At 44.2% G+C, this 23,583-nt stretch overlaps 1 non-coding gene across 1 annotated transcript; it reads right to left on the bottom strand.

The window, feature by feature from the left end:
- Nucleotides 1-1,205: 1,205 nt before the first annotated feature.
- On the bottom strand, nt 1,206-1,286 carry trnas-uga (transfer RNA serine (anticodon UGA)). Its single transcript has one exon. It is a non-coding gene; the product is annotated as a tRNA-Ser (tRNA).
- Between the last annotated feature and the right edge of the window lie 22,297 nt (nt 1,287-23,583).

Genomic DNA, 23,583 nt, shown 5'->3' with positions numbered 1-23,583 from the left:
GAAGTACGTTGGTGAACGAAACGGGGAGCTCTGCATCCGTACAGTTGTAGAACACACCGGCATCAATCGCCCTGTTTCTACTCAGAATCTATTGTCAGACACTCGGTTGCAAAGCGAAAATATCGTAGCTAAAAAGGCTGTATTGGCATGTCGATTTGGCTGTCCCCACCCATCAGCAAGTGCATGTTTCATTGCGCTTGTGTGTACACATAGATGTGCTTATAAATATAAATTTGAGTTCACTTTGACGTAATCACCAATTGCGTATAATGCATGATCCCCTCGGTTAGATCGCTCACCAGATACATGTGAATTGAGTCACTGCCGGTTATTTTCGTGTAGTAGAAACTCAAGACGTCGACCAGTATATGCGGGTGTGAGGGGTGTGTGGTGGAAGAAATTTTCATTTTTTTGCGTTGAAGTACTGAATCAGGACCTCCTAATCTGGTATATATTCTCAGCTAAAAATGCTGCGAGAATTGAACTGACAGAAATATGGGATGTCAACTCCACAAATTCTCTAATTTCCCCAGTTGAAGGAACAGGATTTATTGAAGAACGTGGTACCGGCTCCAGATCTGTGCTGGATACGGTACCAGAACTCAGTACCTCGAAATCCATGTCGTTAATGAAAATCCAATCGGGAAAGTACCACGTTGAACAGGGAATCAGAATCAGGGTTATTATCACCGGCACGTGACGGGAAATTCGTTAACTTAGCTGCAGCAGTTCAATGCAATACATAATCTAGCAGAGAGAGAAAATAATAATAATAACAACAAATGAAATAAAACATAATAATAAATACATAAGTAAATCAATTATCTATATTGAATAGATTATGAAAAATATGTAAAAACCGAAATACTGTATATTAATAAAGTGAGGTAGTTTACGTTTCAAAGTCCATTCGTGATTCTAATTGCAGAGGGGAAGTAGCTGTTCCTGAACCGCTGAATGTGTGTTTCTGTCTCATAATCTTAGATAGCCAAGGTCAACCCTGGTATCCGGTGCCATCTGTGTCGACGTTGCTCCTTTGCAGATTGGAAGAATTATCATCGGCAGTGTCATGACGGTCTATTATTGCCCCTCATTAATGAGCAACTGCAGATTGTCAACTGAACACATTTGGGGGCAGCTCTCAGACAGCATCCAGCGTGTTAAGTTTTATTGGCACTCTACACGCTGCTGCTTGTAGTTGTGAGCGCTGCGAGCAGGGTTCGAACCTGGCGGGGAATCCCCATTGGATTTCAAGTCCAACGCCTTAACCACTCGGCCATCGCAGCTCCATCAATGTTCAGCACTTACCGTAGCACTGCACCTGAAGTGAGCGTTGTACTTGATTTATTTTCGGTAACGGAAATGGTGAATCGATCATGCTTTGGGCTTGTCTTGCAGCCAGTGGCACAGGGAACATTTGGCTGGTAAGAGGAAAGAATAAATTCAATTAAATACCAACAAATTCTGGAAGCAAAGATCACACCGTCTGTAAAAAAGCTGAAGATGAAAAGAGGATGGCTTCTACAACAGGATAATGATCCTAAGCACACCTCAAAATCCACAAAGGTCTACCTCAAGAGGTACAAGCTGAAGATTTTGCCATGGCCCTCACGATCCCCCGACTTAAACATCATCAAAAGTCTGTGGACAGACCTCAAAAGAGCAGTGCATGCAAGATCGCCGAAGCATCTCACAGAGCGAGAAGCCTTTTGCAAGGAAGAATGGACGCATATCCTCCAAACAAAAATTGAAAGACTCTTAGCTGGCTACAGAAAGCCTTTACAAGGTGTGATACGTGGCAAAGGGAGTGTCACTAAGTACTGACCATGCAGGTGGCCCAAACCTTTGCTTCGGCACCTTTTCTTTTTTTTCTTATTTTGAACCTTTAAAAGGTGGAAATAAAAAAAGTAATCTCGCTTAAAATATTAAAGAAATGTGTTATCTTTAACTTTATGCCTTTTGGAAATCAGGTCATCTTTTACTCGCTTAGTTGTTGACAGTAACAGAAATTTTGAGCACCGGTGCCCAAATCTTTGTATCCCACCGTATCCTTCCTTCGAATGTGCATCACCGTACCACACGATGATCTATCTGACAAATCTTCTCCCATTCTCCTCAACTGTCTTTGATCTTAAATGTGTTTTTATCTTTTGAGTTTTTGAACACGTTGAAGTCAGGCTACCTTTCGTATATTTTCTTTTCTTTAACCTCCCTTCCTTCTTTCAGAGTGGAGTGACAATCCCAATTTTCCAACCATCAGCATCCATTCTAGAATGTAATGATACGTGAAGGAGTACTATTACTGCCTCGAGAATCTTCAGTTCCCACTTTTGGAAACCTGGTTTGTAGTCCAACTGGTCCCGTTGACATACAGCTTCAGAGCTTTCAGCTTCACAGGCACCTTCTCCAGGTGATAACATCCACCCTCACTGATGCCCTCTGACACATGCTTCTCGGTTCCATTATGCTGGTGTCTTCCACAGAGCAGCCTGACGCAAAATATTCATTCAGTTCGTCCCTTTTCTTTTCCTCCCATTACTGCTTCTTCCGCGTCATTTTCCAATTTCCTGATACCCATTCTCGCATCCCTTTTATTCTTCATATGTCTGAAAAAATGGTATTTTCTCTATTATTAGCCATTTATTTTTTCCTCTCATCAAATTTTATTTGCTTTCTTTTGTATTTTGAAAGCATCCCAAACCTCTGGCTTCCCACTAATGCTTGCTATATTATAAGCCCTCACTTGTGCCTTTATTGTGCCTTTAATTTCCAGTATCAGCCACTGTTGCCTCATCCTCCCCATCGAATATTTATTCTTATTTGTGATGCATCTATCCTGCGCCTTTCCAATTGCCCCTAGAACACCAGCCCTGCTGGTTCTGCCGTTAACCCTGCTGGTTCCCCTTTCCAATCGACTTGGCCAGCCCTAGACTTAGGTCGCTGTTGTTTTCTGCGAGTGACAGGGTCGAGGACTGTTATTGTCCCTGACTTTTTTCTCTGCGAATGACGTGGTCGGGAACTGTTATTGCTGTTGTTTCCATGCGAGTGATGGGGTCGAGGATTGTTATCGTCCCTGACTTTTTTCTGCCAGTGATGTTTTGGGGAACTGCTATTGTCGCTATATTTTTTTTTTGCTGCGGGGGAGGAGACAGTTTGGGGTTTGTGAGATTTGTTTCATTTCCTTTCTCGTGCCGGGGTTGATGTCTGTCCTTGCATCAACAACCATGGCCTGTCTGTATTCAGTTGTTGTCCGGAGCAGACAAATATCAGAGTTGTATTGTACTTGCAGGCTTTGAGAATAATATTAACCGTTTGCACCTTTCTATTCTCCTCACTCGTGCCACTGTAGTTCCACTTACTGCATGGAATACTCATACGTTTAATTTTAGATTCTCGCTCTCAGACTGCAGGATAAAATCGATCACGTTACCATCACTGCCTCTGAAGCATTCCTGTATACTAATCTACCTGGTCAAAGCACAACACAACACACAATCCACAACTGCCTTTTCCTAATGGGCTCAACCACAATGTACTCTAAAAAACTATTCAGTAGGCTTTCCCAAACTACCTGCATGTTGAGATCCTACAATGAACATAGTAATATTGACATTTTCACATGCCTTGTGCATCTCCCATTGTTATTTGTACTCAAAGTCGACTGCTAGAAGCCTGTATGTAACTCCTATCCTCTGATCCTATGTTAACTCTCACTAAGGATTTTTTTTTAATTGTCTGTACATCACTGTAAATTACAATAAATAAAATAAATAGAAATTTAAAATGGGAATTGTAAGGGAGAGTTCATGTGTTCATGTGTTGAGAAATGTCTAACCTGGGCAGAAAAAGTGGCTCTTAATAAAAATGTGATTTTCTATTTTCAGACACCTCTACATCCAACACCCCACGCCTCACCCCCACTCCCCACTCCCGTGGGTAGAAATATGTAGAGGGCATGTTTGGTCTGGTGATGGTCCTGAATAATGCACCCAGCCTTCTTTTGGCACCGTAGTGAGAACACGCCCTCGATATTGGCGAGGCGTGCCCGTCACTACAGCACTCTGCCCTTTCTTTCGATCCTACGCATTGGATCCCCACCCCACGCCAGACTGTGACGCAACGACTGACAATGCTGTCTAGGCACGCCCACAGAAATGCATTTGATTCTTCGACAGCACTCTAAATCGCATTAATGAACAATTTTGAAGTCAGCACAGTGACCGCGTCAGCATGTTGGGACCAGGATGGATCCGCTGAGATGTCGACGCCCAGGAAACTGAAGATATTCACCCAGAAGACCTGAACACTATAAGACAAAGGAGCAGATGTCGGCCATTCGGCCCATCTTGCTCCGCCATATCATCATGATCTGATCCAATCTCCCCTTTAGTCCCATTCCCCCGCCTTCTGACCATAACCTTTGATGCCCTGACTACTCAGAAACCTATCAAACTCTGCCTTAAATACACCCAGTAACCCGGCCTCCACTGCCGCCCGTGGCAACAAATCACCCGGGACTACCCGGGACTTGGCAGGGAATTGCGCAAACCGAGAGGACGCTACTGACACGATGAATGAATCCCTGAACGCTGCCGACTGACGGGGTGAAGGATCTTTTTTGCTGCCCCGAACAGTCAGCGGAGAGACTGGCTGTAAGTTATGAAATTAGTCAGCTCCGCCCTGGGGATAAGCCTCCTTTGTGTCCAGGACATTTTCATGTAGCGGTGCCTCAGAAAGGCTGCAGCCGTCATTAAGGACTTTATCACCCAGGACCTTCCTCTTCTCACTGTTACCATCAGGAAGGAGGTACAGAAGCCTAAAGCCACACAATCAGCGATTCAGGAACCAATTCTTCCCCTCTGCCATCCAATGTCTAAATGGACTTTGAACCTATGAACTCTACCTCACTCTTTTATCTGTTTTGCTCCATTTTTAATTTAACAATTTAATATACATATATTTACTCTAATTAAATGTTTGATTTTTATTTCTATATGTATCATGCATTCATTGCACAGCTGTCGCTAATTTAACAGATTTCTCGACATCGGTCCGAGATATTAAACCCGAATCTGATTCTGATTCTGAAGTCAGTCACATCCGTAAGACAGATGTTGGTGAAGATCAGAACTGAGACTCTCAATCCGGATCAGCAGAAAATGAGTTCGGTGGGAAGATTCCAGCTCTCGAAATCCCAAGCGTTTGGCACAACAATGTGACCGGAGTGAGCAGTTTCGCTTGTCACCTAATTTCTGCCCGCACCGATTCGCAACCCTGTGAAATGTATCAGCCGATATTATACGCAAGTTAGAGGCATTTGTATCTCAAAGCAATATAGGTCCAACATATTTCGACATCAGACTCTCCTCTCAACAACGGAAAGGACAACGGGCTTTCCACCAATTAACTTTAAATGGAAAAAGGAAGACGTTAAACTATGTAAGTTCACTTGCCAGTTTCTCGTTCTTCCATATAAATGTCCACAGCGCTCATCAACATGCAGATCCATCGCTTTCCAAAGACTGCTGCACTGTTTCCATTTTACACGTATTTCCACAACAGAGTGTAACAGCAACACAGTCTCCCAACTCCTACACTGACCTCCTGAAGCCAGCGTGCCGTTCACCTTGCCCACAGTCTCTGCATATGAGACGGGTTTCAGCGAACTATGTCCTTCTACGACTCTCTTTCCCTGCTGATTTGCACTTCCCGGTACTCTATCATTACTGGAATAAATATTTAGCTGGTTTGACATTCCAAAATGTGACACTACAAACTTAACTGCCTTGAAAACTATCTCCAATTCCTCCTTCAGTGTTTCTGTTTGATATTGCCAATTATCTCGTGCGTCAATGCAAAAATCGTGATGCAAATCGCTGATAATATCCAATAACGGGGCACGTCCGGGATTTGAACCCGGGACCTCTCGCATATGCGTTTTTCACCCGAAGCGAGAATCATGCTACAGACCAACGAGCCCTCATTCGCAGATTGCGTCACAACTGAATTCCGAAGCCATTTAAAGTTAATTGGTGGAAAACCCATTGTCCTTTCCGTTGTTGAGAGGACAGCCTGATGTCGAAATATGTTGAGCCCGTATTGCTTTGAGATTACATGAGTATTCGTTACTTGATTCAGTCAAAATAGGAATATAATGGACCCTGATGTAGTGCAGATCAGATTGCGTTTGCCAATAGAAAGGACCCAAACAAGGTACGCTTGTTTAAAACTCAATTCCAAGCATATGGTTCTTCCTTCTGAGCAATTCCCTGCCTCAGCGGCTGGTGGGGGTTGGATAATTAGAATGACTTCAGGCAGGTGCACAGAAGTATTTGTCCCATGACCAGCGGAGACGTTTGATAAATGGCACACAGTAAGAACTTTATCCAGGACGGATTTTCAAACGTCGATGCTGCCTGGCCTGCTGAGTTCCTCCAGCATGTTGTATGTGTTTCGCAAGTTCGTCTCACATTCCGCTGATTATCCTTTCACTGACAAGCATTGTTCCGTCACGTGCTCTTCCAACTCATTTCTCGTCACCTTCTGAATTTACTATCTGTATTTACCTCTTCTCGGGCCGTCTAAGTCGAAACTCACAAGAAGATTCCCATTCAAACCACACAACCTATCATCCATATACCCTTACTCCACGTCGAGTATGATTGCCTTCACCGATGCCATCACCACATTGCTGTTTGGGTAAAAACTAGTATGGAGATGGAATGAGAGAAAGTACGTAAAGGATGATCTATATCTTGCTGACAGCCGAGGGGAAAGGAGAAAATCGTGAAAGTCAACAGGATTGTGATATTTGCTCAATGACAGAAAATTCTCTTCAGCGAAACTGGTTGGAAAATGAAGAAAATAAAGAACGAAATGGAGGTAGAATGCCAAATTGTCATGGACGGGATTGGAAACTACCTCTCCAGTGGAAACTGTGACTTAAACACATCACCAATCTATCCTGGCCATGGTGAGTGAACTTAGACAATAGACAATAGGTGCAGAAGTAGACCATTCGGCCCTTCGAGTCTGCACCGCCATTCTGAGATCATGGCTGATCATTCACTATCAATACCCAGTCCCTGCCTTGTCCCGATATCCCTTGATTCCCCTATCCATCAGATATCTATCTAGCTCCTTCTTGAAAGCATCCAGAGTATTGGCCTCCACCGTCTTCCGATGCAGTGCATTCCACACCTCCACAACTCTCTGGGAGAAGAAGCTCTTCCTCAACTCTGTTTTAAATAACTGACCTCTTATTCTCAATCCATGCCCTCTGGTACTGGACTCTCCCAACATCTGGAACATATTTCCTGCCTCAATCCTATCAAATCCTTTAATTATCTTAAACGTTTCAATCAGATCCCCTCTCAATCTCCTCAATTCCAGCGTGTACAAGCCCAATCTCTCCATTCTCTCTGCGTAAGACAGCCCTGCCATCCCAGGAATCAACCTAGTGAATCTACGCTGCACTTCCTCAATTGCCAGAATGACCTTCCTTAAACCTGGAGACCAAAACTGTACACAATATTCCAGGTGTGGTCTCACCAGGGCCCTGTACAAATGCAAAAGTACATCCTTGCTCTTGTACTCAATTCCCCTTGTAACAAAGGCCAACATTCCATTTGCCCTCTTCACTGCCTGTTGCAGTTGCTCATTCACCTTCATTGACTGGTGAACTAGGACTCCTAGGTCTCTTTGCATTTCTCCCTTACCTAACTCTACACCGTTCAGACAATACTCTGCCCTCTTGTACCTGCTTCCAAAGTGGATAACTTCACATTTGCTCACATTGAATGACATCTGCCAAGTATCTGCCCACTCACCCAGCCTATCCAAGTCTCCCTGTATTCTCCTAACGTCCTCTTCGCATGTCACACTGCCACCCAGTTTAGTATCGTCAGCAAACTTGCTGATATAGTTTTCAATGCCCTCATCTAAATCGTTGACATAAATCTTAAAGAGCTGTGGTCCCAATACAGAGCCCTGTGGTACCCCACTAGTTTCCTCCAGCCAGTCCGAGAAACACCCATTCACTGCTACCCTTTGCTTTCTATCTGCCAACCAGTTTTCTATCCATGTTGAAACTCTGCCCCCAATGCCATGAGCTCTGATTTTACTCTCCAATCTCCTATGTGGCACCTTATCGAATGACTTCTGAAAATCTAGGTACACAACATCTACTGGCTTACCCTCGTCTAACATCCTTGTTACACCCTCAAAAAACTCCAACAGATTAGTCAAGCATGATTTGCCCTTGGTAAATCCATGCTGGCTCGGCCTAATCCTATTTCTGTCATCTAGATGTGCCACTATTTCGTCCTTAATAATGGACTCAAGAAACTTCCCCACGACTGACGTTAGGCTAACAGGGCGATAGTTCTCCGTTTTCTCCTTCCCTCCCTTCCTGAAAAGTGGGATAACATTAGCCACTCTCCAATCTTCAGGAACTGATCCTGAATCTAAGGAACATTGGAAAATGATTACCAATGCATCCGCAATTTCCTGAGCCACCTCTTTTAGAACCCTCGGATACAGACCACCTGGACCCAGGGATTTATTAGACTTCAGTCCTACCAGTCTACTCATCACAGTTTCCTAATGTCAAACTGTCTCAATTCCTCTGATATATTATGACCCTGGCCCATCCATACATCTGGGAGATTGCTTGTGTCCTCCCTGGTGAAGATAGATCTAAAGTACGCGTTAAATTCTGTTGCCATTTCCCTGTTTCCCATAATTTCTTTCTTCAAGGGGCCAACATTGTTCTTAACTATCTTCTTTCTCTTCACATAGCTAAAAAGCTTTTGTATCCCCTTTTATATTTCTGGCTAGACTGAGCTCATACCTGATTTTTTTCTCTCCGTATTGCTTGTTTAGTTAAGATCTGCTGTTCCTTAAAACTTTCCCAATCATTTGTATTCCCACTCATCTTAGCCCTATCATACTTCTTTTTCTTTAATGCTATACAATCTCTGACTTCCTTTGTCAACCACTGTGACCCCTTCCCCCTCTTTGAATCCTTCCTTCTCATTGGAATGAACTGCTTTTGCATCTTTTGTATTATGCCCAAGAATATCTGCCACTGCTGATCCACTGTCTTTCCTGCCAGGGCATCCGCCTATTTAACTTTGGCCAGCTCTTCTCTCATGGCTCCGTAGTCTCCTTTATTTAATTGCAACACTGACACCTCTGATCTGCCCTTATCCCTCTCAAATGGTAGATAAAAACTTATCATGTTATGATCACTACTTCCTAATGGCTCATTTACTTCAAGATCACTTATCAATTCCTGTTCATTACACATCACCAAGTCCAAAATAGCCTCGTTCCTGGTTGGCTCAAGCACAAGCTGTTCCAAAAATACATCCCTTAGACACTCCACAAACTCCCTATCCTGGGGTCCAGCACCTACCTGATTCTCCCAGTTCACCTGCATGTTGAAATCTCCCATAACGACTGCATTACCTTTAGCACATGCCAATGTTAACTCCCTAATCAACTTGTACTCAATATCCACGCTACTGTTTGGGGGCCTGTACACAACACCCATTAGGGTCATTTAACCCTTACTGTTCCTCAGCTCAATCCACACAGACTCTACTTCCCCTGTTCCCAAGTCACCTCTTGCTAAGGACTGAATCTCATTCCTCACCAACAGGGCCACCCCACCCCTTCCTCCCATATTTCTGTCTCTACGATAGCACCTATACACTGGTACACTCAATTCCCAGGCCTGATCCCCTTGCAGCCATGTTTCCGTTATCCCAACAATATCGTAGTTCCCCATTTTCATCTGAGCTTCAAGCTCATCTGTCTTATTTCTGACACAACACGCATTCAAGTATAGAATTCTGAGCCCATTCATACATTCTTTGCTTAAAACACTGTCTACTGTACCTAACCCAGCTCTTTGTGGTTGTGGTTAACTTGTGGTTAATGTCATTACTGCAGCCAATCAAAGGATTAATGTGCTTTCCAGATCCCGGGGATGGGGTCGGAGAAATAATTCTTTTTCAGCTTGCTGCTACTGTTTAGAAGGAGATGTTGTTTGTTTTGATAGAGAAGCTGAGAATAGAATGAAATGGACCGTGCGAGCAGATAGGATTAGTTTAGTTTAACATTGTGTTCAGAGAAGACGAGATGTTTTGAAAGGTCCCTCCGACGGTGTTGACCACTGTTTTAGTCAACATGACTACTGCCGACGGTATTGACGGTGTTAACTAATTTTACACAATTAGTTCCGCATGTGGTGTAAACGTCGGATACATTATGGTTGTTAGAAATGCGCTCAACAAAATGATACTTCTCACAGTTTCACTTTGTGATCGGGCAAGATACGGGACAACACAGCGTCCGCACACTTCATACTGAACCCTGATATCTCCAACACTATCAGGCTGTCATCGCCCATCATTCTTCCTTCAAGGGTAGCCACGCTTCCGGTTTCTCTCCTCGTCACTCTCCTTCTACCCTTACCCCGCTCTTGTCTTGCATTTGCCACTCCTTCCTTCTCAACCTCTCCCTCCCTCCCGTCTTTCTCCCGGTCTCTTTCTTCCTGCGTTTCTGTCTTTCGCTCCCCGTGTCTCTCCCCGTCTCTGCAAGACTCTCTTCCACTAGTCTCTCTTTTCTCCCAGTCTGTCTTTCCTCTGCCCCCTCTCTCACTCTATAACTCCTTCACCCACTCTCATTCCCTCTCCAACCAACCTTCCTCCGCCGTAGGCTTTCTGACAAAAGCATCTGCTTCCTTGAAATTTCTTTTCCCTCACGTCTCTAGTTCTTTCGCGTTCCCTTTCCTCGCCGATCCTCCGTCTCTCGCGCGTTTTTATCTCAGTTTCTCTACCCACCTCTCTCTTCCCCGTGTGTCTCCACTCCGCTGTCCACTGTGCTCTCATTCTCCCGTCATTGCCACCCCCACGTCCGTTTTTGCTCGGACTCCCTCCAAGGCTTGGAAAATGTATGAACACTGATGGTTTGAAGTTGCTGCACAAACACGTTTACTTGCGGGTAGTTCGGTGGAAATTCAGAAAGCAGTTCGCCAGCGCAGCGAGATATCTGGTGATGTCAATTATTCAACTAATTAATACATAAAATGGCTAAATTCTTCTCAGTGGCGGTAGAGTGCTGAGTGCTTCTCAGTCTTCAAAGTCAAATATCTTTAAAGTTAAATCGACTGCATCGCAGGTCACGGGTATGGGTTGGTCAAGTCATTAGAGAGGTCAGGTTCCTGCCAAACGGTCTATGTGTGCGCTGGAAAATATTGTTCTTCAAACTGCCCACAGCCCTCGCGAATCTCCCGAAGACACTCTCCCTTTTTGATCACAGGTCTCTGGAATATCGTTGTGGATCTTTTAAAGTGTTTGGAGGAATATAAGTGCTGTGTTATTGTAATGCCTGTCAGCTGTCATTGTTTATTCCATCACTCACACCGCGCGGAATGACTGGAGCAAACGAAAGAAAAGAACTGACATATATTCCCCTTTAATAAATACGTGTTCTCCATTTCACCCGCCAAAACAAACTCCTTCCCTTAATTTCAGAAGCGAATGTGCTCCGTCAAATTTTACAAAATAAGTCTATTTCAAAATGAATGCCAACTTTAAAAGCAACACAGATAAAAAAATATCATATTTAAATAGTTCATGCCAGGTATCATGGAAAATAACTGGAAAATTCACATCATATTTTGTTTTAAAGTAAATAGATTGCAATATCCCTTGAGGAGTCAAGTTAATAACACGGTGACAGAGTGAGTAAAAATATTTTAACGTAAATGTTTGTGCAGTTGGTTGTCACTAATATGACTGACATGATAGTAACGCTAATTTCCTCAGTGGAATTGCTCTCCCCTCAATAAAAGACTGCTAATCCGATCACCAGTCCATCTGAGCAGCTGAAACGTTCCGTACAACTGAACGCTGCTTCTGACGGAATATGGGATATGCGGCGATTTACTACATCGCGGCCATTTTCTATCCCACACTTGTAGCAGTTGGTGTGCCCGGTAAGATCCCGGAGCTGGTCACTTTATGCATGATGCCGTCGTCTTGCTGATTTATACTTCTGCGTAGTAGCCTGCGCCGTTGTGAGCATTTATACCTGCAATTCATCGCCAAAACGCTAGTTGGCGATGGGGTTTCTATGGCACCGTGTAGCGTTTCTTCGTGTACTTCAAACAATGGCGACTGAGCGCATCATGTTGGAGCTGGAGCTGATGAATGTTGAGCAAGAGTTACTTTTATTCAAATTACAGCTACGCAGAAAAGAGAGAAAACGTCGGACTAGATGGTATGTACTGCCACTGAAGGGGACTGAAGGGGAGATTGGTCAGCTCATGATGAAATGGCGGAGCAGACCCGATGGGCCGAACGGTCGACTTCTGCTCCTTTGTTTTATGGTCTTATGGTTATGGCCTTATGGATTGAGGCAGGAGGGTGAATTTCCCGTGCTTGTCCGGCCACTGAGAGACATGGACGAGGAAACGTATTCCAAATATTTTCCGATGTCGGTAGGTAGATTTGACGATTTGGTTAATCGTCTCCAACGATTTATTTCGCATCAGCCGACAGACAGCAGGAAATGCGATGTCACCAAGCGGACCAATCACAGTTGTTGCGGTCTGCGTCGCCGCGACGCGCAGTTTCATTTTTGTAGTCGTGCGCGTCAGGCTATGGCGACCGGTAGGGCGTAGGGTACGGCGTAAAGTACAGTGTAGGTTACGCGGATACGCCGTCCATACGGCGATCATTTGACGCAGAGGTATAAATCAGCCTTTACCCTGCTACAGTATCCGCACTGTAACAATGCACAGGTACCATCGGCTGAAACGGCTTTCCGGAATGGAGGATTCAGGCATCTGACTGTCTTATTTAAATGCTCGGGACATTGATCGAAATGATTTTTATTTTGTCAATTATGCTGATGCCGATATTGACATTATTTCATAATTTCACCTCGCTAGGCTTTCTGAAGGATGCTGATCTCTGCTTTTCCAGGCCCGAGTCTCTATCAGTGCAGACAATTCGATCTTATAACAACGTGGCAGCTTACTTAAATGACGGTCCAGTCTATTTTCGACACGTAGGTCTGTTCTTTTGTAAGTCAGTAAATGAAACAGTAAATGTGTTTTATCTCTCCTTAATGCTACCTGGCCACCGCTACAGATAATGGCGTCAGCACTTGCACCACAAATAATGGAAATGGTGTTGTTTGTTGTGGCGATCAACTGTTCTCCCGTACGTGAGTCGTGGAACTCGGATGCCTCGCTCTAAACTGTGGGCAGGTCGCCAATCCACTGACACTCACATCCGTCATTGTCCTCCAGCCGGAGTGCAGGGACCGAGACCGCACACACTGGATTTCCGCTTTCCACTTCCAAACAGACCATACCCTGCATAGCATTGGTACAAAGGGGGCATTCCGGGAATTGCGGCTGTCAATATTTCTATTGTGTTTCCAAATTTCTTGTAGTTAATTTAACGGCCAATGTGATCCTATCTCGGGGAAAATGCGGACTCTCCAAATGCATCACCCGTTACCTGGTTGGAATGGCGACAGCGGATCTGATGGTGGTTATCGTTGTCGCTTTAGTGGAACAGACCAACAATATCTACATTTATTCCAAATCCCTGCTCATCACTCCTGTATGCGCTCTGACACTTGTATTCGGAATGGTAACGACGGACTGTTCTGTTTGGTTCACGGTCAGTTTTACCTTCGATCGCTTCATCGCAATATGTTGCCGAAAGCTGCGGGAGCGATACTGCACCGAGCGAACAGCAACGGTAATTATCGTGACCGTGGTTATAGTGAGCTGCGGGAGATGTGCCCCGTTATACTTTGCCATTGAACCTTACGTCATCATTGACAATATGCCGTGGCGTTGCACCGTCACATCTGAATACGCTACTTCACCCGTGTGGAGAGGATACCAATTACTGGACAGTATTTTAACACCAATGATACCAATCGGCTTAATCTTGGTGTTTAACGGGTTAACTGTAAGACATATCGTTCTGGCAAATAGAATCAGCAGAAGGCTTCGGCACAGCAGCCACAATCAGAAAGATGCCGTGGTGGAAAAACGCAGAAAATCGATGATTTTGTTGTTTTCTATATCAGCTAATTTCATATTATTTTGGATGCCCTATGCAGCTCATTCCCTGAAATGGCAAGCACAAAACTATTTTTACGAGGACAGATATTTGAGTTCCCCGGTATACATCCTACAGCAATTTGGGTACATGTTGCAGATTCTCAGCATGTGCACCAATACTTGTATCTATACACTGACACAGAGGAAATTCAGAGAAGAGCTGAGGAATGGAATGAAGTATGTTGTTTACATTAAATGGCAATCTGTGTAGATAACGCCCATGTCCAATTACAATTCAGCGGAGTTTTCAAATAAAGCCATTTTACAATGAATCGGTTTGGCAAATGTGTCATAAATTCAAACAATCATATGCATGTTCATCCGGAAAATGCAGAACTGGCGGAAGATTACTGACTTCATACAGTTCAGGTAGGTAGCAATACAAACGTTCAATGCTGCTGGCGTGATTGTCACTTTGGTAGAAGTATGTTCCAAACTATCACAGACACTCAACAGTCACAAGGGCAGGGATGGCTTCAGGACTTTCCGTGTTTTAGATGTTGAAGAATGGAAAGGGTCGGGTAACAGAGAGTAAAGGGAGTGCGATGGGAAACGAGGGATAGTATCGCAGCTGCAGAAAGGGAGGACAACGTGATGTGTTCGTTTGTTAATAGACTGGGAGACGAACACAGAGACATGAAGGGCGCGATCACCCCATTTAGAGTATTCTGTATAGCCGCCGACCTCTTTACCCAAAAAAAAAACCAAAATATGCAACGGGAACGGCGAGGAACCGATCGGGAAGCGGATCTTTGACGTGTGCAATGGTATTGTCACGGGTAAGTGAAACTTCCACAATATTCATTGGCACCCTCCGAGGGTAAAAGGTCTGGCATAATCTCTCAGTTGTGTGCTCTAGAAGGATTCACGTCAATATAAAAAACAAAGACAGTCTAACGAACAGTCCATACCGGATCTAATATTAGAAAAGGAAACGAATCGGGTGACAGATCTCTCCATTGGTCAAAATTTCAGACGATAGGGCAGAATTCCCCTCCATTCACCTTGCACAGGAATAGGACAAGAGAGCATGGGAGGGTCAGCGATGCATGGCGCTACCTGGCAGGAACTTGAGAAGGCAAATTGGGAAATGATGGAATCAGGGAAATGATGGAATCAAGAAAATGCGCAGGACATATGTGGGGATTGTTTCGGGAGCACTTACATGGAGCTTAGTATAGGCTTGTCTCATTGACGCGGGGAAAGGATGACAGTGTAAAGTAACCTGGGAGACAAGAAAGTTGGAACAACTCGTCAAGAGGAAGAAAGAACGATACTTATAGATTAGGAAGAAAGGATCAGGTAAGGCTGTAGCGAGTCACAAAGCAGACAGGAAAGAATTTAACAACGGACTTAGAAGAGGTAGAAGGGGAGTTGAGAAGGCCTTGGCGAGTTACACTATGAAGAACAGGAGGAGTCTGGACAGAGTGTGGGCATATCAGAGAAAACCGAGTTAACGTGTCTGGAGTCAAAGGAGGCAGTGAGGCTCCTTACTGAATACATTGATGAATGTGAACACAGCGTCAAAAGGCAGATATACTCGAACATGCCGACACTAAAAAGAGGAAGCGCTGGAAACTTGGAAAATATTATGATAGACGATTCCCTGGAGTCGGAGGGGATATACTCCAGGAGATTTACCAGGATGCTGCCTGGTTTAGAGTGTATGCGATATGATCAGAGATTAAGGGAGCTAGGGCTTTACACTTTGGAAAGAAGGAGGATGAAAGGAGTCATGATAGAAGTGTACAAGATATTAAGAGGCATTGACAGAGTGGACAGCCAGCGCCTCTTCCCCAGGGCACCACTGCTCAGTACAAGAGGAAACGGCTTTAAGATAAGGGGTGGGAAGTTCAAGGGGGATATTAGAGGAAGGTGCTTTACTCAGAGAGTGGTTGGTGCGTGGAACACACTGTCTGAGTCAGTGGTGAAGGCAGGTAAACTGGTGAAATTTAAGAGACTACTAGACAGGTATATGGAGGGATTTAAGTTGGGGGATTATATGGAAGGCATGGTTTGAGGGTCGGCACAACATTTCGGGCCGAAGGGCCTGTAATGTGCTGTGCTATTTTAAGTTCTATGTAATTTGGGAAAGCAAGTGAAGGGATTGATAAGCTTTTGGGCAGGATATTTCTGTGTTCACTGTCCACGGAACCAGATGACTGGAATGTGCCAAATGGTATTCATTTGTTGTAGAAAAATATTAACGATACTCCTTAGAATTATAGACCGGGTCTTACGTCAGTAGTGGGTAAACTGTTGGAGACGATTATTGTAGAGGTGATTTATAAGTATTTGGAGAAACGTAGTCTGGCTACGGAGAGTCAACATGTTACGTTGTCCTTTACGAGTCAGATTGAATTATTTGAAAAAGTGAAAATAAAACGAACAGAAGAATCAGAACAGTCGATGTGGATGTACTAAGTTTGGTCAGGCGTTTGAACAGTTCCCCACAGTAGACTCAGTCAGAAAGTCAGGAGGCAACGGATCCAGGGAAACGTGACTGGTTGGTTCAGAATTGGCTTACTAACGGAAGGCAGATGATCAGAGTGCATTCCGTCAAGAAGACAGAGGGCAGCTGTGTTCCGCAAAGAGGGTTGAAATTTCGGCACACTTCACAACTATATTTGGTGTCAGCAGTTACAGTGTTCGGAGAAACAGGGCTGAGGGAGATAACAGATTTAATCTGCCCACACAGCAATAGCTGGATCATTTATGGAATTAGGGCTGACGACAGAAGCAAATTGCTGAGCTATTGACTGCATCAGCACGATTTCCAAACTGACCTGCCATTAAAATATTACAGGGAAAATACTACAATTACTTCAAAGCAGCTTTTCCAGTGGAACCTTACAACTTAAAACCAGCATTTCAAAGTGTTCAGCTGCAGTTTTTGCTGCTCATTAAAAGAACAATTCTTCCAAAATACCAATTCCTAATTTCCAGTTCAAGTACACACCAATTTATCCAAATGCCTATCTACCTCTAAATTGTGGTTTTAGTGTATCTGGTGTAGATACGCTCATATTTCGATCTCTTTAACCCTGAATCCACATGGCCGGTGTGGAATCCGTGTCTCCCTCTGAAATCATTCAAAAATGAAACATGAAAATCTACACAAACTTGAAACGCAGCGACAGCAAAGCAATAATCAGGCTCACACTTGTCGACCTTTAAAACCATCGCAGGCAATTGGAGAATACAGAATAAACAACTTCCAAAGCTTCCATCTTCTCATGCTGTAACCATCCATTAACTCAGTCTCCATGCTTCAGTGTGTGGAAGGACAGAGGGATAAAACAGGATCAGCGTCTTTCTAGATTGGTCGGTGCTGTGAGCCACGAAAATTCTACCGCAGACATCCAGTCAGACAGCCAGAGGAAACCACTGCACAGAAACAGGCTCTTCAGCCCGTCCAGTTAATGAGGAATTATTTAAACTGCCTACTCCCATCGTGGTCATCCATATCCCAGTACTTATCCAATCATCTCTTAAACGTTGACATCGAAATCACAATTGCTATTTGCCTTGGCAGCAGTGTCTACAATCTGACGACTCTCTGAGTGAAGAAGTTTTCCCTCATGTTTCCCTTAAATATTTCACATTTCACCCTTCGCCCAGGTCTCTAGTTGTATTTGCACAGCAGCAGTAGAGAAAGCCTGCTTGCATTTACTCTCGCCATCCGCCTTATATTGTTGTATACCTCTTATCAAAACTCCCCTCAGACCCCTACACGCTCGGGAATAAAGTGCTGACATATGTAATCTTCCCTTCTTCTTCAAAACGCCCAGTCACGGCAATAGCCGGTAGTTGAGCAAAATCGTAGACATTGTTTTTCCAAACTAGGCCTTAATAGAGTCGTAAATAGCATCAACATAACATCCCAACTCCTGTAGTCAGTACTTTGCTCTATGAAGGCCAATGCGCGAAAAGCTGTTTTTACGACCCTGTCTAACTGTGCCGCAACTTCCATTGAATTATGGATCTGCATTCCCAGATTCGTTTGTTCTATCGTACTCCTCAGTGCCCTATTTCTCATTGTGTCAGACCAGCCCTGGCTGGTCCTCTCAAAGTACAACATCTAACACTTGCCTGCGTTAAATCCGATCGGCCATCTTTAGCCCATCTCTCCAGCTGGTCCAGATCCTGCTTCATGCTCCGGTACTCTTCCTCGCTGTGAACTACACCGGTAGTGTCATCGGCAAATAATACGTCGGCAAAGTTAACGACAGTAATATCCAGATAGTTGATATAGATTACAAATAACAACGGGCCCAGCAACGATCCCTGGGACACTCCACTTATCACAGGTCCCCTGTCAGAGAGGCAACCATCCATTACCACACTCTAGCTTCCGTAACGTACCCAATGGATAATCTAATTTATTACCTCATCGTGAAAGCCAAGCGACTGAACGTTCTCGACCATCCTCCCACACTGAACCTTGCAAATTCCTTGCTGAAGTCCCTGTTAGACGGCATCCACTGCCTTGCCTTCCACACCATTCCTGGTAACTACCTTGTAAAGCTCTGTGAGACTGGTTAGACATGACCTGCTACGCACTGGCCCACGCTGACTATCGCTAATGTTCCTGTTTGTCCAGTTACTTCCCTTCATAACCCATGACCAGCGTAGTCTGAACACAGAGAACAATTTTTCATTACATAATACTTGGTGAGTCCCTTCCAAGCTTTAAATAATTAATCGATTTACTTAACTATATAAAGACACGGTAAGCTCGATCGAGCACAAAACATAGAATATTACAGCACAGTACACGAGGTTCTGATAGGCTTTCAACTAATGTAAGTTCGATCTAACACATACCCCCTGCATCTGAATCAGAATCAACGATTTCTAAGGTACATTTTAAGAATCAGAACCAGATTTAATATCACAGACATACGTCGTGAAATTGTTAACTTTACGGTAGCAGTACAATGAAATGCAGGATAAATAAATATAGAGAAAACAAAACTGAGATCCAGGTGACAGCGGGGAAAAAAGCTGTTCCTGAATCGCTGAGCCTGAGCTTTCAGGCTTCTGTATCTCTTTCCCAATGGTAACACTGTGTAGAGGGCACGTCCTGTTGGTGGGCAATGTTAATGATGGACGCCATTGTGACAAGAATCATCCCTTGTAACAATGATCAATGAAATACAGAGAATCTGTATTTACCAACAAGTATATTTTATTATTTCTACTAAAAGCACGTAGATTTACACACTATCGTCCTGTGTGCACCCTACTGGAAACCCAGACACTCCAGGAACAGTCCATGAAGTGAAAAGTTATTACCTGGGATAAGAGTCTACGCTCGCAAGACATTCCATAGAAACAAAGAAAACATAGAAAATCTACAACACAATACAGGGCCTTCGGTCCACAAAGTTGTGCCGAAAATGTCCCTACCTGAAAATGATCAGGCTTACCTATAGCCCTCTATTTTTCTAAGCTGCCTGTACCTATCCAAAGCTCTCTTAAAAAGACCCAATCGTATCCGCCTCCACCACTATAGCCGGCAGCTTATTCCACGCACTCACTACTCTCTGAGTAAAAGACTTACCCCTGATATATCCTCTGTACCGACTTCCCAGCACCTTCAACCTGTGTCCTCTTGTGGCAACCATTTCAGCCCTGGGAAAAAAACCTCTGACTATCCACACGATTAGTGTCTCTCATCTTCCGATCCCCATGTTCCCGATCTCCGCGTGTCCGTGTGGTCCAACTTTTCGGCAATGGTTGGTCTCTGGCCGCTGGAGAGTTATCACCCCTGCATATCTGAAGCTCCGGAATCTTATATTGTTCCTCATCAATTGAACCATTGGATCTCCAAACCAATGCTCAAGGTCACCTGACCTACCTGGATCACCTGGTTACTGATCATTGTACAGAGCTACAACCAACATATTGTACCTGGCTCTGCCCACCCCAGCCTTTTGTATTCGTATCTTTACACACTGACTGGTCCAAGCCAGTTAAATGATGCAACCCAGACAGAGTCTAACGAGACTACAGATTGCTTCTTTGATATGTCTGGCATTTTACATAACAAGTAGCTGCTCCTCTGGGCATGGTCTCAGGTTTATTGCTCTGATTAGATTGTCCCTGAGTCAAGAATCAGTTCAGAGTCCACGCCCTTCACACAACAAATGGCGACTTGTTTGGGAATGGTCTCAGGTTTAGCAGATCATTATCGGAAGCTTCCTGTGTCCACATTCAGTTCCTCTGATTCAATTATTCCAGTGTAATAATCAGTTCATAGTCCAAAAAAATGGATGGGGGGGGGGGAGGAAGAGAGAACTGGCTTATCTGCTTTCCCAGTCCTTGATCAGTCTGGAGTTTCTACTGGCCAACAGTGTTTTATGAGCCATTCAAACTGACACGACTGTCTCTTTCTCGGGTCTGCTATCGTCTGAATGCACCAGGGTGGATGATGGAGCTTTTGCAGAGATGCCGAGTGCTGTAAGGGTCGAAGGGGTTTACAGATATGCGGCATGATGTGGGGGTTGGAACAGTTTTGTTACGTACCCCGTAACGGGTTAAAAGAACCAGAAGAAATGGAACACACCTGGAGACTGGTATTGTTACAAACAAAACACTACTTATCAGTATCCACGTAATCTCGTAATATAAAACCAGATAAATCAAACAGATTAGCAGAGTTTATGCATATGTAAGCGTGTAAGTATAAAACCCCAAACATCTTCAACTTAGGTGGTAAATGATACAGTCTTACGATGGTATAGGAATGACGTCAGTTCAGTTCGTGATATTAAGAGGAGTAGAATTGAGAGAGAGAGAGAGAGAGCGAGAGAGAGAGAGAGAGAGAGAGAGAGAGAGAGAAGAGAGAGAGAGAGAGAGAGAGAGAGAGAGAGAGAGAGAGAGAGGTGATTTATTTTCCAAGTAAGCTGATGTCGTCGATCGTTCCGTTGCCTTCCTGTTAAAGTTTTGTGATCACACAAAAAGAGTACCCGCCTTCACGCAGTAAAGCTATCAAAGGTTAAACACACCGATAACATTCCACCGGTCACCCCTTTCCCACACTGCAATCAAAACCCACCCTTTCGTGGGCACTGAAAGTTCATCCAGTGTCTATTTCATCTGCATGTCCGTGTCTTCCGTGTGTCTGTCTGAAAAGTGTGAAAAACCAGCTGATCTTGAATATATCCCAAACATGCTGAACTCCAGCTGCCCATTATATAGCTCCGCCCTTACGTAACCATGGCGACTCACGAGCTGCTCCGTGCTCTCTCTCTCTCTCTCTCTCTCTCTCTCCTCTCTCTCTCTCTCTCTCCTCTCTCTCTCTCTCTCTCTCTCTCTCTCTCTCTCTCTCTCTCTCTCTCTCTCCCTCTCTCTCTCTCTCTCTCTCTCTCTCTCTCTCTCTCTCTCTCTCTCTCTCTCTCTCTCTGATTCAATGTACACCAATCTCTCTTTTTAAAGGCACAGTCCATATTGAATGCACCTCAGCATCTCGTCACAGCTTTTACAGATAGCGAGGGGTGTCAGCACACTTCTCCACCAATGTGGAAATGTAGTTTACTTGTAGTACCAAACTGGCATTTCTGTCTGTAACAAAATGAAACCCGTCTTGTGTCGGAGTGTTTTGCTAATAATGTTCGTGCAACATTATGCTGAGTGATCCTGAGTACCTGACTGCAGACCGCAGTCCCTACACTATGATGGCAGAATATGGCATTAAAGGCAAAACTTTTGGCAGTGCAGAGGATCAGAGGGATCTGTGTCCAAGTCCACAGAACACACAAAGCTGCTACACAGGTTGACTCTGTGGTTAAGTTGGCATATAGTGCATTGGCCTTCACCAATTGTGGGATTGAGTACAAGAGCTGAGTGGCAATGTTGCAGCTATATAGGACCCTGGTCCGATCCCACTTGGAGTACTGTGCTCAGTTATAGTTGCCTTACTGCAGGAAGGACATGGAAACCATAGAAAGGGTGCAGAGATTTACAAGGATGTTGTCTGAATTGGGGAGCATGCCTTATGACAATAGTTTGAGTGAACTCGGCCTTCTTGTCCTTGGAGCGATGGAGGATGAGAGGTCGCCTGATAGAGGTGCACAAGATAATGAGAGGCCTTGATCGTGTGGACAGTCAGAGACTTTCCCCAGGGCTGAAATGGCTAGAATGAGAGTGCATAGTTTAAGGTGCTTGGAAGTAAGTACAGAGGATATGTCAGGGGTAAGTTTTTTTTTACACAGAGAGAGGTGAGTGCGTGGAATGAGCTGCCGGCGGCGGTGCTGGAGGCGGAAAAGATACGGTTTTTTAAGAGTCTCCTGGATGGTCACATGCTTTGAAAAAGAGGGCTGTGGGTAAAGCCTAGGTAGTTCTAAGGTAGGGACATGTTCGGCACAGCTCAGTGGGCCGAGAGGCCCATATTGTGCTGTAGGTTTTCTATGTTTCTACTCAGAAGACAGCCACTGGGTTTTTCCCACCTTCCTTTAATTTGCTCTTACTAATCAATCCCAAATGCCGATTGGCCACTAGTTGATTGGTCACCGATTGCTCTATTGCACTGCCGTGAGCTGCCCCTCGGACAATGAGCCTTATTGAAGTTCCCTCCTCTCCAGATCTCAGATGTCCAGGTTGCCACTAGTGAAATCTACCGGGCTTACCTCTCAGTGATGACCGAGTCAATACCAGCAACATGACACTGGCAACAGAGTACATTGTCTTAGACAAGACACCTGCCAAATCTAATGCCACTCCCCTTCGTACTACATATGGACTGCCGTCTATGTATGCATATTGATCTGTTGTCCCCACATGTTCATTGATCTCTTTCCCTCTCTGCAATGTAAATACTCCAGTTCAAGCCATCTCGTGCGTGTGTGCTTTTATTTGATATGTAGTTACACAGACACAATGCAGGCTGACATTTGAGTACAGAAGCGATGACCATAAGTTTCTCCATTCCTCCAACCCTGAGACAATTTCAGATCTAGATTCTTTGTTGTTCTCACAGTTCCAGTCCAAGAAATACATTTGTCTCTTTCACATTTTGCAAGTGTCATGTAAGAAACGGCAAGAAGAAAATACACAGAAATAACTGTTACCTAAAATTTTATTGGTGGCTTATTATACAAATTGCCCCAAGTGAACATGCTGTACCCATCTGCACGCAATGCAACAAGGACTGATCGCTTGCAATAACTTTACAATTGACTTAAATTGTGGTGCTCCTGGCAATATTGTAATGTAATTATGGCTGCAGTAATAATTAGGCTGAGTGATGACACCTAACAGCTTTTCAAACATTAGTAGAATGTAGAAAGGCACCAACTTTATGAATTAATGTATACTCCAATAGAAGTTAGGAATTAAACCTCTTACATTGCATAAACAACTGATTAACACATGTGCACAAACTGCATTCCATTCCAACAGTTGCTACATTCTCTCATGAC

Source organism: Hypanus sabinus, unplaced genomic scaffold (assembly GCF_030144855.1).
Source record: "Hypanus sabinus isolate sHypSab1 unplaced genomic scaffold, sHypSab1.hap1 scaffold_491, whole genome shotgun sequence".
Lineage (NCBI taxonomy): Eukaryota > Metazoa > Chordata > Chondrichthyes > Myliobatiformes > Dasyatidae > Hypanus > Hypanus sabinus.
This window is presented reverse-complemented; position numbering and strand designations above follow the sequence as displayed.